General features: G+C 37.9%; 1 long non-coding RNA gene across 1 annotated transcript; it reads left to right on the top strand.

Moving 5' to 3' along the window:
* Positions 1 to 9,732: 9,732 nt before the first annotated feature.
* On the top strand, positions 9,733 to 10,288 carry LOC140937493 (uncharacterized). Its single transcript, XR_012165479.1, has 3 exons — positions 9,733 to 9,882; positions 10,025 to 10,100; positions 10,240 to 10,288. It is a non-coding gene; the product is annotated as an uncharacterized lncRNA (long non-coding RNA).
* The last annotated feature ends 3,182 nt before the right edge of the window (positions 10,289 to 13,470 follow it).

The raw sequence follows: 13,470 nt of genomic DNA, 5'->3' as shown, positions 1-13,470 counted from the left end.
CAGTTTCAGTGGCACAATCTTCGCTTAAGCCATGGTCCAGAACTTCTCGCAAGGATGGATGAGGAAGGGCTGTATGTGTTTCCTTCACATCACCTGGAATGGGAGCGTAATAAAACTAAACTACTTGAATGTAACAGAAAGCCAAATCACCCAGTAGCAAGGATCAAAGCAGTTGAGGAAGGTAGGCATGCCAAGAAAGTCGACAGTAATAAGGCAGGAGGATTGCTACCACTACTGTATCTTTGTCGTGAGAGTAAAGTTATGCTGGTAGTAAACTTAAAGGCCGAATGGGGTTTGTTCAATGGAGCAGTCGGCACAGTCGTGGACATTCTGTACAAAGATGGTTGCAGACCCACTGATGATCCTGCACCGTTACCTGATGTCGTTTTTGTACGTTTTCCAGGTTATAAGGGTGCCCCTTATATAACTGAAGATCCAACTCTTGTTCCAATTATGCCAGTAAGTCGGTCCACTGAGTGTGTATGTCGATGCAAGCGTGTCCAAATTCCTTTGAGATTGGCGTGGGGAACAACTATCCACAAGTGCCAAGGGATGACTGTGGGTGTTGGGGAAGCATTCAGGTGTGTTGTCATCCATCCTGGAAAGCATGACTTTGAAGCTAAGAATCCAGGAGCTCTATTTGTGGCATTGTCAAGAGGAAAATCAGCAGGTGGGGAAGGAAGAGACATGATTTTGCATTTAATGAAGCTGTCCTCATAAATGAAGACAGATTCAGCCCTGTTAACACTCCAACTACCCGGGCTAGAGCAGTGGAGATGGAAAGACTTCATGTATTGGCGACTGAATGTCAGCAGAGAGATGCTTTAGCACCAGCATTTCAAGAGCAAACGTTTCTAAGGCTGATGGAGTGGGCCCAGTCCCGAATTCACCACTGAGAGATCATAAACACATTTTATTGCCTTGATGACTGTATGTGCATGTCTTTTGTAGTTAAGTTGTTGATTTATTCTACATGTATTGCAACAGTCAGGGAGAGGTCAAGTATGATTTCTCATTTGTGACTATATTACTGAAATAAGTTTAATTCATGTGCCAAAAAACGGAGCAGGTGATTATGCATAGGAAATTAAAGGGCCATTAAAGCCCATTATGCTGTAATGATGAACCTTGATTATCCAGACGTGCAACAAGTTGATTTTGCAGAAAAATAATTTGAGTCTACTAGCTTCTTTATGGAAAATTATCCAACAACAGGCAAGGTAAAGCAAATGTATCCATAATGTGTGACAGTTATTATACATCAACACTTGTAGGCACTTTTTGCTTTTCAATAAGACAAAAATGATGTGATGATCAATTTTAAATATTTATCAAAAAATGAGCGATTATGGTAAAAACTCATGAAGATATAGCGCATATAATTTCTTAAGGTCTGGATGATTGAGGTTCTCCTGTAAGGAGCTGTAAGCACAGGTGGTCATGCATACGAATGCAATGCAATGGCATTGTTTAAAGAAACTGCTACATTGTAGCTGTAGGAACATCCTTGAGCACCCCTGAGAAAGTGGGTTTAATGTTCAATCTTATTCCAACTTTGTCACAACTTGACATTTAGCAGATGACAGAAAGCTTAATGGCCAATACCAGCTTTGTTTTAACTTAACATGGACCAGATGGTTCAAAGAAAAGTGGCCACAATGCCAGCTCTGTCGAGCAGATGGCTGAATGCATGGTGGCAGATGCCAGCTCGCCTTGTTGTGGCTTTGGAGCAGATGGCAGCCTCCACAAAATTGCTAGCAGGTGCCAGTGTCCTGTGTATGTGTGCACGATGACAGCCAGCAATAAAGGCTCTGGATGCTGGGTAGTTTATTCCATAAAAGACAGAAAAAAGCAATTATAGCATTATCTCATTTTAAACTGTTTGCTCAAAAGAATCTTAAAAATTATTGCACATTTGTTGTCATTTCATTTTAAAGTTGGTATAAATTATTTAACAAATTAAAATTTGATATAAGTTGCTTCTATCAAGTTTATTATTAAAAAAATGTTATTGACTGTAAATAAGTTGTAATAATTGTGAAAGTATATTTTGTGTAATTTAAATAACTGGAAACTTTTTTAATCACTTATTTTAACCAGACTTTCTTGATACATGAAGTTAAAGAATTTTTTCTTGCTTTTATGTCAATGTGGCCAAAATATACCGGACGGCATGAGCCTCAGGGGCCAGCCATTTGACTATTAAGGGGGGGGGGGTGTTTTGCGACAACAACAAAAAAAATATTGTAGACAGAATTAGAGCGAAAAAAAATCCATTTTGAAAAGGTTACATGAACATCAAAAAATAGGGACAAAATTTGTGTTCATGCCAGTATAATAGATGATGGAAAATTTTTTTTAGCTTGTACAAAATGAGCTTCCCCCCGCCTGCCCCTTTGAAAGGCAAATGGTTGACCTCTTAATAGATCATAATCAGAGGGTGGTAAAGAGGGCCAGTCTGTACCTTCAAAAAGAACATAAAAATAATGTCACATTTTATGATGAATCGTAACATCTAAAGAACAAAGTTTGTTCATGTAAATTAGAACATTACGATCTTTTTCGCTGAAAATGATGTGGGAGAATTGATAATAGTTCATGGGAGTACTAAGGAAATGAAAATTGATATAGGACTAATCCTGTTTGGGCACTAAGGGCACTACCCTTTACCACCCTCAAAAGACAATAATGGTTCATTCGAAGCCAAGTAATTTTTAATTCACAATCAACCTATGTATTATTTCTCAAACAATCGGAACAAAAGTGGCCCTGCATTGTAAAAAGGATGATTGAAAATTTACACCCGTGACTTTAAGGTGAGTTGAATTACATCTACTTTATCTTTTGCTTAAAATTTACATATTTTCAGTTCTTTTCACACTTTAAGCAGTGTTATAGTTTAATACAACAGTAGCTAATATAAAACTATTTAGTATATACTAAACAGTGGATAGTGTTTTTCGTGCGCTCTGATTGGCTACTCAATCATTGAATATCCTGCACTATTCACTGATTCACCTCCAGTTCCTCGGAGCAAGCGACGCCAAACTCGTGTAAGTTGCAAGCAAAATGCCATCCCGGTTTGCTGCCGTAAACAAACAAAGAAATTTCACAACTAATCGAGCAAGCTGTTTCCGAAATACACGAAGAAGGTGACGAAGTTCGGATTGGAAGTTTTAACAGGTAAAGCTTTGTCTTTTTGACTCGAATTTATCGATAAAACCGGTGAAAAAGTTTTTTGTTTATAAATGCAAATGAAGCTTAAGCCTTGCTTAGTTTATTTAGTTGAGTTGTTCATACATAAGCTTAAAACTAAATTTAATAATCTTTTTTTATAGAATGATTTTCAATACAAAACAAATTCACAACTCCTTTTGAAGAAATTTCCCCGCAAGAGCTAAACAAATGCCTTCAGAAGTTTTAGTTGCCGGCAAGAAAAAGCGACGGCCGCGGCCGCCCGGTCATTACGTGCCAAAATTGTTATCGTTGGCAACAGTATTTGAGTTAAAAATCGTCGTTTTTGTGCTCAATTATGTCACTGTTTTAGTATATACTAAAACAATTATTCACCTCAGTGTCGGTGGCTAGTCGTGGATATTTACCTCACTGCTTGGCAGTTCGGTAAATAGCCAGGACTAGCCACCTCCACTTCGGTGAATAATTGTTATATATACAGTGTATAATATATAACATGTCAAATGGACCCTGTCAAAGACATATCCTCTGCATACTTCAATAAACAGAATATCACAAACAAAGAGTAAAACAATTTTTATTGAGTTTTTCATCGCCACCTATATTTTGACCAAAGCCACCTTCATCGGGGTGAATGGCCGTTACAACCATCACACTCTACCATAATTTCATATATAGTGTACAAAAAAGTTCTGCTCTGTTGATGCTAGTTTAAGATGAAAAACTTATAGGAGAGTTTTTTTGTAATATGCTTTCCGTGTGTCTGGAAACATCAGGGAGATGACAATTTGCATAGTGGGAGAGGTTACTTTTAAGTAGCAAAGACATTGTAATATACACGACCTTGGTGTGCAATGTCAGACAGCTGGATCATATTTATTTGCACCAGTGATATATCTCACAAATGCAAGGTCTTTTAGACATCCAGTTCACATGTTGCAATTCCCATTATTTTTTTTCTGTTAACAGCCAAGAAAAGTATAGAGAGTGTAAAGTTGAGAGTGCCACAGAAATATCACATATATCAGATGCTAATTAATGGTACAATCTGGTTCAAGTTAACTGCTCTACAGTAACGAAACCAGTCCAAAGACTTGAACAACACCTGAACATGTAAGTATTAGTGAAATATTTTATTTTCTTAATACCATGCCAAATTGACTTTTGTATTCTCTTGTAACTACACAGTGAAATTTGCTGTTTTGTAAAAAGTAGGAATTCCTCTGTGTAATAGACATGTGGTTAGATTTTTTAATATAAGATTTAGTTCTAAACTAGCTCTTGTTCGCAGCACAGCTGTTAGAGTCCAGCTTTCATCATCAACAAGGAAAATAAGGGCATTCTCATGTAGATCAATACAAGCTGAGGCAATGTGTTCTTTGGACAAAAGGGGAAGTAATCCCGTGTGAAAAACCTCCATGGAATTCCATGGAATTCCATGGATTTCCATGGAAAATTCTCCATGGAATTCCATGGAGGATTAGGACATCAATTTCCATGGAATTCCATGGAAATGTCTCCATAGATTTCCATGGAAAATATTTGCATGGAGGATTAGGACATTTCCCATGGAATTCCATGGAAAACATTAGGACACCAATTTCCATGGAAATTCCTGCATCGACATTTTCCATGGAATTCCATGTAAAAGTTCCATGCAATTCCATAGAAACTACTCCAACGATTATTCCATGGATCTCCAGGGAGTTTCATGGAACTCACAGGAATTACACATTTAAAATATCCAGTGAATTAAATGGAATACATAACAGATTTTGGTCCACTGCAATTTATTTAATCAATAAAAGGACCGCATAAATCTTTTTTTTTTTTTAAGATATCAATCAATAGTTAACATGTTTTTGGTGGATAATTTGACATACTGTAGCTAAAACAAATAAATGTTTACTTGTGACTATATACATTGCAGTTTAAAAGGCAGCAATCATATTGAAGTAGCTTAAACGAAAAATTTAGATTTAATATAAAGCAAGGAATCTTTGCCTGGTGTTTAAGAAAAGTAACAGGCGAACAGATGCATAATTAAGAGAAAAAAATAAGCTAATACTTGAATGCATAGACCGTCAGTATGTAAGACTTAAACATGGCTTTATTTAATGCGACGAAAAAGGAAAGTGCTACTTATTTCCTTGATCAGAACCATGGTATTTAGTTATAGCAAAGTCCTACCTAATCCTTGGGAAAAACGGCGTCAGCTACAATTATAATTTATCAGTCTCTTGTACAGTTTTTACGTAGCAGGTATGAAAATTCTAAATATGATATTTCTTCTTATACATCGAAGCAGTCCATCGAAGTACAGTCTTCGATTTCTAATTCTTCCAGAATTAGTAACTATTCCGAAGGATTCCAAAGGCAATTTGCAAGAAAGACCACATTCATATCTGTATAAACAAAAAACTACATAATATATAGATTTAGCCAGGGCTAAAAGCGAGGCTCCCATTATATATTTATAATTTAAATCAAATAACAAACTTGTATTCCACAATTCAGTTAACTTTAGAGCACATAGCACATTCATGTGACTTTTGAGGGAAAGGCTAAGTGATTTTAGAGAAAAATAATTTGCAAACAGCCCAAGAGTGAACAAAATCTTACATCGAGTTGATAACCTCAGATGTACACTCAAAAAATAGCAATCATCTTCGATCACATTTAAGAGCCATAATGGCTCTTGATCACCGTAAGATTAATTAGGCCTGGAAAAAAAATCAGGTTGAATTTTTTTGCGTTCGACAAGTTTACTTTACAAAATCTTGCCAACAAATCTGGTTGCGTGTAAACCAACCTTTTATACCATTTATACATCACATCTGAGGTGAAACAGTACTATGAGGTACTGTTTTTATCATACAGACCTCGGACAGAATTCAGTATTTCACAATTTTGCAACAGAAATTGCACTCATTCAATATTCAGGACGATCGAAGCACGCGTGGGCTTTTAGCTAAACCGTTAAAAAAGTGTCCAAAATCACATATACAGCCAGCTGGTTCTCACTTTTGCAGTGCGAGCTGTAGCGAATGTTTGAACGAACATACTAGAGTTAAGCTCCAACATAATAAAGAAATTATTATGTTTATTTTTTATTCAATGGTTTTAACGATCTGTAATCTTTAAAAGCGTTTGATACGCGCGGCATTTTGAGTACTCCTGCAAGCGATGTTTATGAACGCCTGAAAACAAACGGCAAAGCGATGAAAATTACAAGAGAGACTACCAACAATCAATAAAGGAAATATAATTCGGCGAAACATATACAGAGACATTTTTCATTCACGAAGACAAATATTAAGAGAGTGTCTCTGTAAGAGCGGTCCGGTCGATTTTGCTTGAGACACAGATTTAGCTCATTTCTTGTGTGTTGTAAGACATTCATGTACCTATACTAAAACCACAATCCGTTTGATCGGATCTCTTTATTTTTCAGAGTTTTACGGAAATTAAATTTCACTCGAGCGAAGGCCTGTCGTGACACTTTTCAAGACGTTAATTTGAGGCAACTTTGGCGGACAATTTACAACAAACTACGGGACTCAGCAAAAAACAAATACCACAGCCATGTATATTAACTCTATCTTATCCATCGAGGCAACTTTCGTGAACATCACGTTTCAATCAAGCAAACAGGAAGACTTGAACGTAACCTTATCGGCTCGCTTAAGTCACACACGCGAAAACCGATCAAATTCAAGGTACATTTTTGAAAAAGTGAGGCGTTCTTAACTGATCCAACTAATATAGCTAGGAAGTAGGTGCCATAGAAAAGGTAACTACAGAAAAAACTTTGCGGCCCGACCTTTACTAAAACTTTATAACTCCGTGAACTTACCTAATTGTCGGCGATCTCCAAGTTTTGCCGCCATTTTGAGGGACTTGTCAACATGAAGCGTAGCAGATATAAATCGAGCAGGTAGATCTAAAACCGTCAGAAATACATACGAAAGCATTCAAATGAACTTCACTTTCAATTCAAGAGGCAAAATGTGAAATTGTTCGTTAAACCTACCCTTCCTACATCCCCATGCGACCATTTCTTCCAACAATTCAAACACTACAACTAGTGTTCGAATTTCCCTCGTCGATTCCACCGTAAGAAATAACTTGTGCCACCCAAGCTTCGCTTCGAATGTAAAGTACGAATCAAACAACATAACTGCTTCATCTTCGACGCCATATCACGCTGGTATTTTGATTTTCTGATCGACAAGAACGGTGATCATGAAGTGATCGCCATGTTTACCTCGTAAACGTGACCGCTGACCAGCCGCTGAGTGAAAACAGTACGGCGCGGGGTGGTGTGGGTGGCCGACTTATCGTCATAAGATATTCGAATACGTGATAAAAAAGCGTTAGGACGCTCAGTCTAAACAGTGAAGGCATGCTTCGTGGTACAGACAACTTTTATTTTATTCTCATAACTTTTTCCTTTGAATTAGAACTGGTATTAATTAATAGAGTTATTTAAATATTTTTAACCGAGGTACACATATGACCTTTTTGCTTGTCCTCAGTGGTATAAAATAAGGTGTCTTTTCTTCCAGAACCTTTTATTTATGCGTTATTGCACGGAATGAACACTATACTTAGAAGGTTTGTTTTAAATCATTTATGCTGTTCCCAAGAATGTATGCAAAATCATTGCTTTATACAAAGCTGACTCTAAAATATGATTTTCCGTAACAGTAACCAATGTCATTTACGTAAGGTGTTAATAAAACTGGTAATGTACAATTTTTAGCGTTTTCCACTTATCAGTTTAACATACAAATTTTCAAGTGAACTATGTTAGTTTTAGCTCATTCCTTGATTCGATGTGACCTTTTATCACTAAACTCTATTCTTTTCATTTGCAATTTTCCTGTACTTTTTTTTTTTCATACGACAACGACAAAGAGTTTTATAAGTAAACCAATTTTTTGGTGTACCTTGCTGAGTCCCGTAGTTTGTTGTAAATTGTCCGCCAAAGTTGCCTCAAATTAACGTCTTGAAAAGTGTCACGACAGGCCTTCGCTCGAGTGAAATTTAATTTCCGTAAAACTCTGAAAAATAAAGAGATCCGATCAAACGGATTGTGGTTTTAGTACAGGTACATGAATGTCCTACAACACACAAGAAATGAGCTAAATCTGTGTATCAAGCAAAATCGACCGGACCGCTCTTACAGAGACACTCTCTTAAAGTGTCTCTAAAAATCCTGAGTCTTCAAGCTTAAAGCTTAAGTATATATTTTAAGCCGGCTTCCCGGTATTTACTTTTTTCACAGATGAACTCGAGGCAAGAAAATCGCTCAAAGCTTTCTTTTACTGCCAGAATTATAACTAAATGTTCTTTGGAACGTTTTCTTTCTATCTGCGGTGAGAAAATGTCTAAAGACTTTTTAAAGTTGTGTAAGCTTATATCAAGTTTACCTGATTCTTGGTCAGATCAAATTGTCCCAAATCTTACAAACGTGCATAAACTACATAGCCGCATAAGCTTCGCTCGACTTCTTTAAATTAGATATAAAAAACAAACATCAAACACAATAATTACTGAGGCTTACCATTCGAGATGCAGCTCTGAAAGGCATCAAGTAAGGTTTTCAGAGTTTTCAACCTTTACGCATCAAGCAAGGTGAAAAACGTTGACATCCGAAATCGGATACCCGACTTTGACAAGTGGTGTATTAATTTCTCAACCAAAAACCAACTAGCCGTGAATAACAGAAGGCTCCTAATAGCAGCTAAATTTCATTTTGTGCATCCATTGGAAAAAGACAGTTAAAAACATCACAAGTTGACACAAAACTCCCTCAGCTTCAGCTGTCAAAGTAAACAAGATTCAAGATGCTGCATAAATTTTCCGCATTAGCTCACCTGTCAAATTGTGACCAATCAGAGCATAAAAAATGGACGTAGAGCGTGACCAACGCGTGATCATGGTGAGCAAAGTCAAAAGCAACTGTCTTGCCTGTAATAGCTGGCAGAATTTTCGGGTCCGAGGTCAGTTTTAAATCAAAATTTTAATTGTGCGGCCCAAAAACAAAACATATTTCATATGAATAAAAAAAAATCAAACTTGAGCCTGCGATCATTTGAAAACTAGTAACTTGTCAGCGGATAACTTCAAAAAAATCCTTGACCTCGATGGGTTAACACCTGAGCCCGCGATACGGTCAAGTGATACTGGTCAGCGGATTCCCTGTTTTGACAGCTTTCAATTGATCAAAACATTGGTGTCTAATGGATGTGTGCATTATCAGTTTTCCTGTGCTCTCAAACTAGCTAGAAAGTATGAGATTGAACATTGATCGCGATCTAGTAAAACAACTGGTCAGCGGACAGCTTCCAAATAACTCACGTCACCTTGATGAGTTGACACATGAGCCCCCGATATGGCAATGTGATACTGGTCAGTGGCTATCCTGTTTTGACAGCTGTCAATTGACCATATCGTGAATGGCCAATGTAAAAGATGTGGATTTGCTAAGACACGCCTGAGACACCCCTCCCTTCCTTTTGATAGTGGGGACTTTACGAACCAGAACGCGACGCAGCCTGAAACGTCACCGGAAGTAATTTGCTCATAAAGTGCTTCACTGCGCATGCTTGACGCTAAACTGCAACGCGTCTTCTTCACGTTCAGAACACGAGGTTGGCACTTGCAGCGTTTCCAGAAAACGTGAGTAGTTTCTACTGAATTTGACCTAGAATTAAATTTTCTTTTGCTACCTTGAAGGCAAAACTGTTTTTCTAAGTCCATAAAAATGTTATTTATCGTAAAAAAATACCAAACAAACATTTTAATTTGCCTTTTACTGCAGGTCAATTGGTTACCGCTATGATGAATGGACAACACGCAGACCCGCCGAGTTCGATACCAAAGTCGAAAACTGGCAAGTAAGTCCAATTTAGTTTATTAGAAGATTCAATTTCCTGTCCTGCTTACATGTAAGATTAAAGTTAGTTTAAATTTTATATTTATGTTCTTCATTGAAAACAAACTAAAACAGACTGTTCTTTTTTTTTTTTCATGCAGTAATGTGATGTACTGGACAAGCGAGCACGATGTCCTGTTATGCAGAGAGGTTGTTTCCGAGAATCCGTTCAAACAGGAAAGGGTTCGTCGCAAAGAAGAGAAATTTGGGATAGAGTAGCCAACACTTTGAAAACCTGTCCCAAGCCTGTCTTTGCTGTGGATAGAAGGTCCGAATCAAAGTGAAATGATGCGGCTAATGCAAGAACAACAACAACAGCAGCAACAGCAACTCTTGGCGTCACAACAACTGATGTTGAGACAGCAACAAGACCAAACTAAATCACTGATGAGTTTGTTGGACAAACTTGTGAACAAATAGCTACCTCATTCACTTAAAATTCACCAGTATTGCTGGCATAGCTGTCGCTTGATTTTGAAAACCAGTTTGTATATTGTATTAACTATTGTCTTTGTTTTGACAAGAGTCACGACCAACGTTTTCTGTCAGCGATCAATGTTTGTATTTCAACGGTGGCACCGCATTTTTCTTGTGCCGAGGATCCCGCCTTTTGTTATGTTCTATTATCGCAGTTATCTCATTGGATGGTGGCATATTAGAAAACATTTTTTGTCTAGAATAGTTGAATAATTTTTTTGAACATTTGCATTCTGTTTCGTAAACTGCAATAAAATTCTGTATTTACTGTCTGCTATAAAAGAAACTAGTGATACTTTATGGTTCGAAAAAAGGTTTCAAAAAACTCCCTAAGATAAAAAGGGCTGGGGAATCTAGGGGAGGGAGTATGTTGAGGCCAAATATTAAGCTCACATTTGTAATTTGAAAATCTCTCTTGTAGGGTTAACAGTACTGTTCACTAAAATCCACTAAAATCAGTTTAGTGATTAAGACACAATCTAGTTGTATTGAAAAAATTGTGAGTTGTATTTCAGTCCCAAGGCTGTGGTCGTTAATAACTAAAAAGCAGGATAAGGGGTAGGGGCGGGTGTTCAGTAGGTTGCAGGCATTTCAGTTGTTATGTTTTATATTGCATTAGACTCGATATATTTTTCTATAACTTTTCCTCCTTCCTCGTTGTGTTATAATGACCACAGTGCAAATCTATGGCTGTATAACCTTTTGAAAATGAGTAATGAGAACGCCATTGGGGCATTTCATTATGTCTGGAATATCACGAACTTCTCCTAGTAAATAAATATCGTTCTAGAAAAAACCAAAACTCAGCCTTACACTCATCATCTGTCATAGAATCAAGATCGAAGCGACCATACTTCCAATAAGGAAATTCGAGATTTTCAGAAGAATTTAAATCGTACAACAGGGCAAACTCTGTATCATCAATGCTTCCATCTTGATAGGCAAACAATAAAGCTTCCCTTGCCTCTCTGAATGTTGCCATTTATGATGTATAATACCAGCTATAAAACGAAAATGTGTTTAGCGGAGTTTAAAAGATTTTTTTACACAGCTCTGCCTCTGTCGTCGCGTTCGCATCCGTAACTTTGTTTTTCCCGCGCTCGTGACGGCGTTCTCGCCCCGGGCCTTTCTCGGTTTCGGTGTTTTCAAACTGCGTCGCGTTCTGGTTCGTAAAGTCCCTACTCTCCCCTACCCTACGCGTACAATCTGGAGACGCGTACGTACGAACGTACGTACGCTCGGTCAGTCCGTGACAACCAAAAGAAAAGAGGTTGACCATATTCCATGAGTATGGGGCTCTGTCCCACGCGCGCTTCGCGCGCGAGGGAGCCCCGCTATTAAAACCGATAAACAGCACCCGAAAAGTCGCCCTTCTAAACCTAGCAGAGACAATCGAGCAGACGAATTCAGTTGAGCAACCAAACACGAGTTGTGTACATATTAAGCTTACCTTCCTCCTTTAATGTGCGATCCAGCTGAGTCATTGTTTAATCGAAGTTGATTTGAAACAAGCCAAATGTAAGCAACCTAACAAGTGATATTTTGCGCTGAAAATAACATCTTTTTCGGATGCATTCATTGCAAAGACAATCCGTTTACATAACACTGTCGTACTGCACAGAAGTCCGCCTAAAGATTCGAACCAAGAAAACTGATCTTCTACGCATTTCTATTGGTTCAAAAGCCCCACGTGATCGCGTGAGTCACTAAGCGGGGAGTCCTGGACGCCAGTTCAAGCACCAAACATGGCGTCAAATCACGGCACGATCGTAGAGATTTCTGTCTTTAAAGGCTTTCAATTGTGGTCCCTTTCAGAGTTAATTGTACCATTTCGGCACTGTCGAAGAGTAAAGCAGTGAGAGGAAAATATTGTATTGTTCTCCCAGGTGAGGGAACCTTTGAAAAAAGGCAGCAGGCCTATTCATAGTCTGATACACAGCCGTTCTTAGTGTCGTCACGCAACGCTCCTCCCCACCAAAAACGGCTGTGTTGCAGACTATCATATCCACGGATGCGGCAAAAAAACTCTAATATTGCTTGTGTAGGTTCGTCGAAATACTCCATGCAAAGCAATCTCATCAATCAGGTTGGACTCGAGTGATAGGGAAAATCTTAGCTCTTAACAAAAAACACTACGATACCGAGAAGAAGTTATGTGCGTACGTAGTGGGATCATTTTCTACTAGCTATTTAAGTACGGGACCCGTACATCGTCTTGTATTTGCTATTCATACCGGATTCCGACTAAACTGATTAGGGCTAATAAAGCACCTACTCGAAACGGTTAGCTTCCAATTAGGGTTACGGTTGTTTTTATATGAGTAAAATCAAATTCCACCTAGCAGAGAGTTACTACTCCGTGGTAGAGTGGTTAGGTTACGAACTGTGGATTCTACGCCACTGGATCGGTTCTCAATCTTGCCACATCGAATTTTTCTTCTTTTCAAAATTTGCCACGGAAATTTTTTCCTTAAAAATGGAACAGTGGTTGAAGAGACTTACACTTTCATGAAAATTTGTTGATCAGAAATTTCAAGAGACTTGATAATTTCATATAAATTTTAAGTAGACACTTGATCCCGTAAGTCATAGCAAATACACGTCGGTGTACGGGTCCTGTACGAATAGCAGCACTGTGTCAATGAAATGAAGCAACTGCATGTTGTTAATAACAGTGATCTTCTCATATTTTAAATGCAACACTGCTTTTAAAAGATAAATGGCAGACAGCCCTACTAAAAAACAATTTTCATATTTATTTTTTTAAACAGGATCATTTTTTTATTAAGCACTCAAAACATTCCTCTTTATAGTTAGCAATAAAATTTCTTACACTGGAACTTTCAGCGTCGCCT

Source organism: Porites lutea, chromosome 5, assembly GCF_958299795.1.
Source record: "Porites lutea chromosome 5, jaPorLute2.1, whole genome shotgun sequence".
NCBI lineage: Eukaryota > Metazoa > Cnidaria > Anthozoa > Scleractinia > Poritidae > Porites > Porites lutea.
The sequence above is the reverse complement of the archived record's forward strand: the minus strand, read 5'-3'. Positions and strand labels throughout refer to the sequence as shown.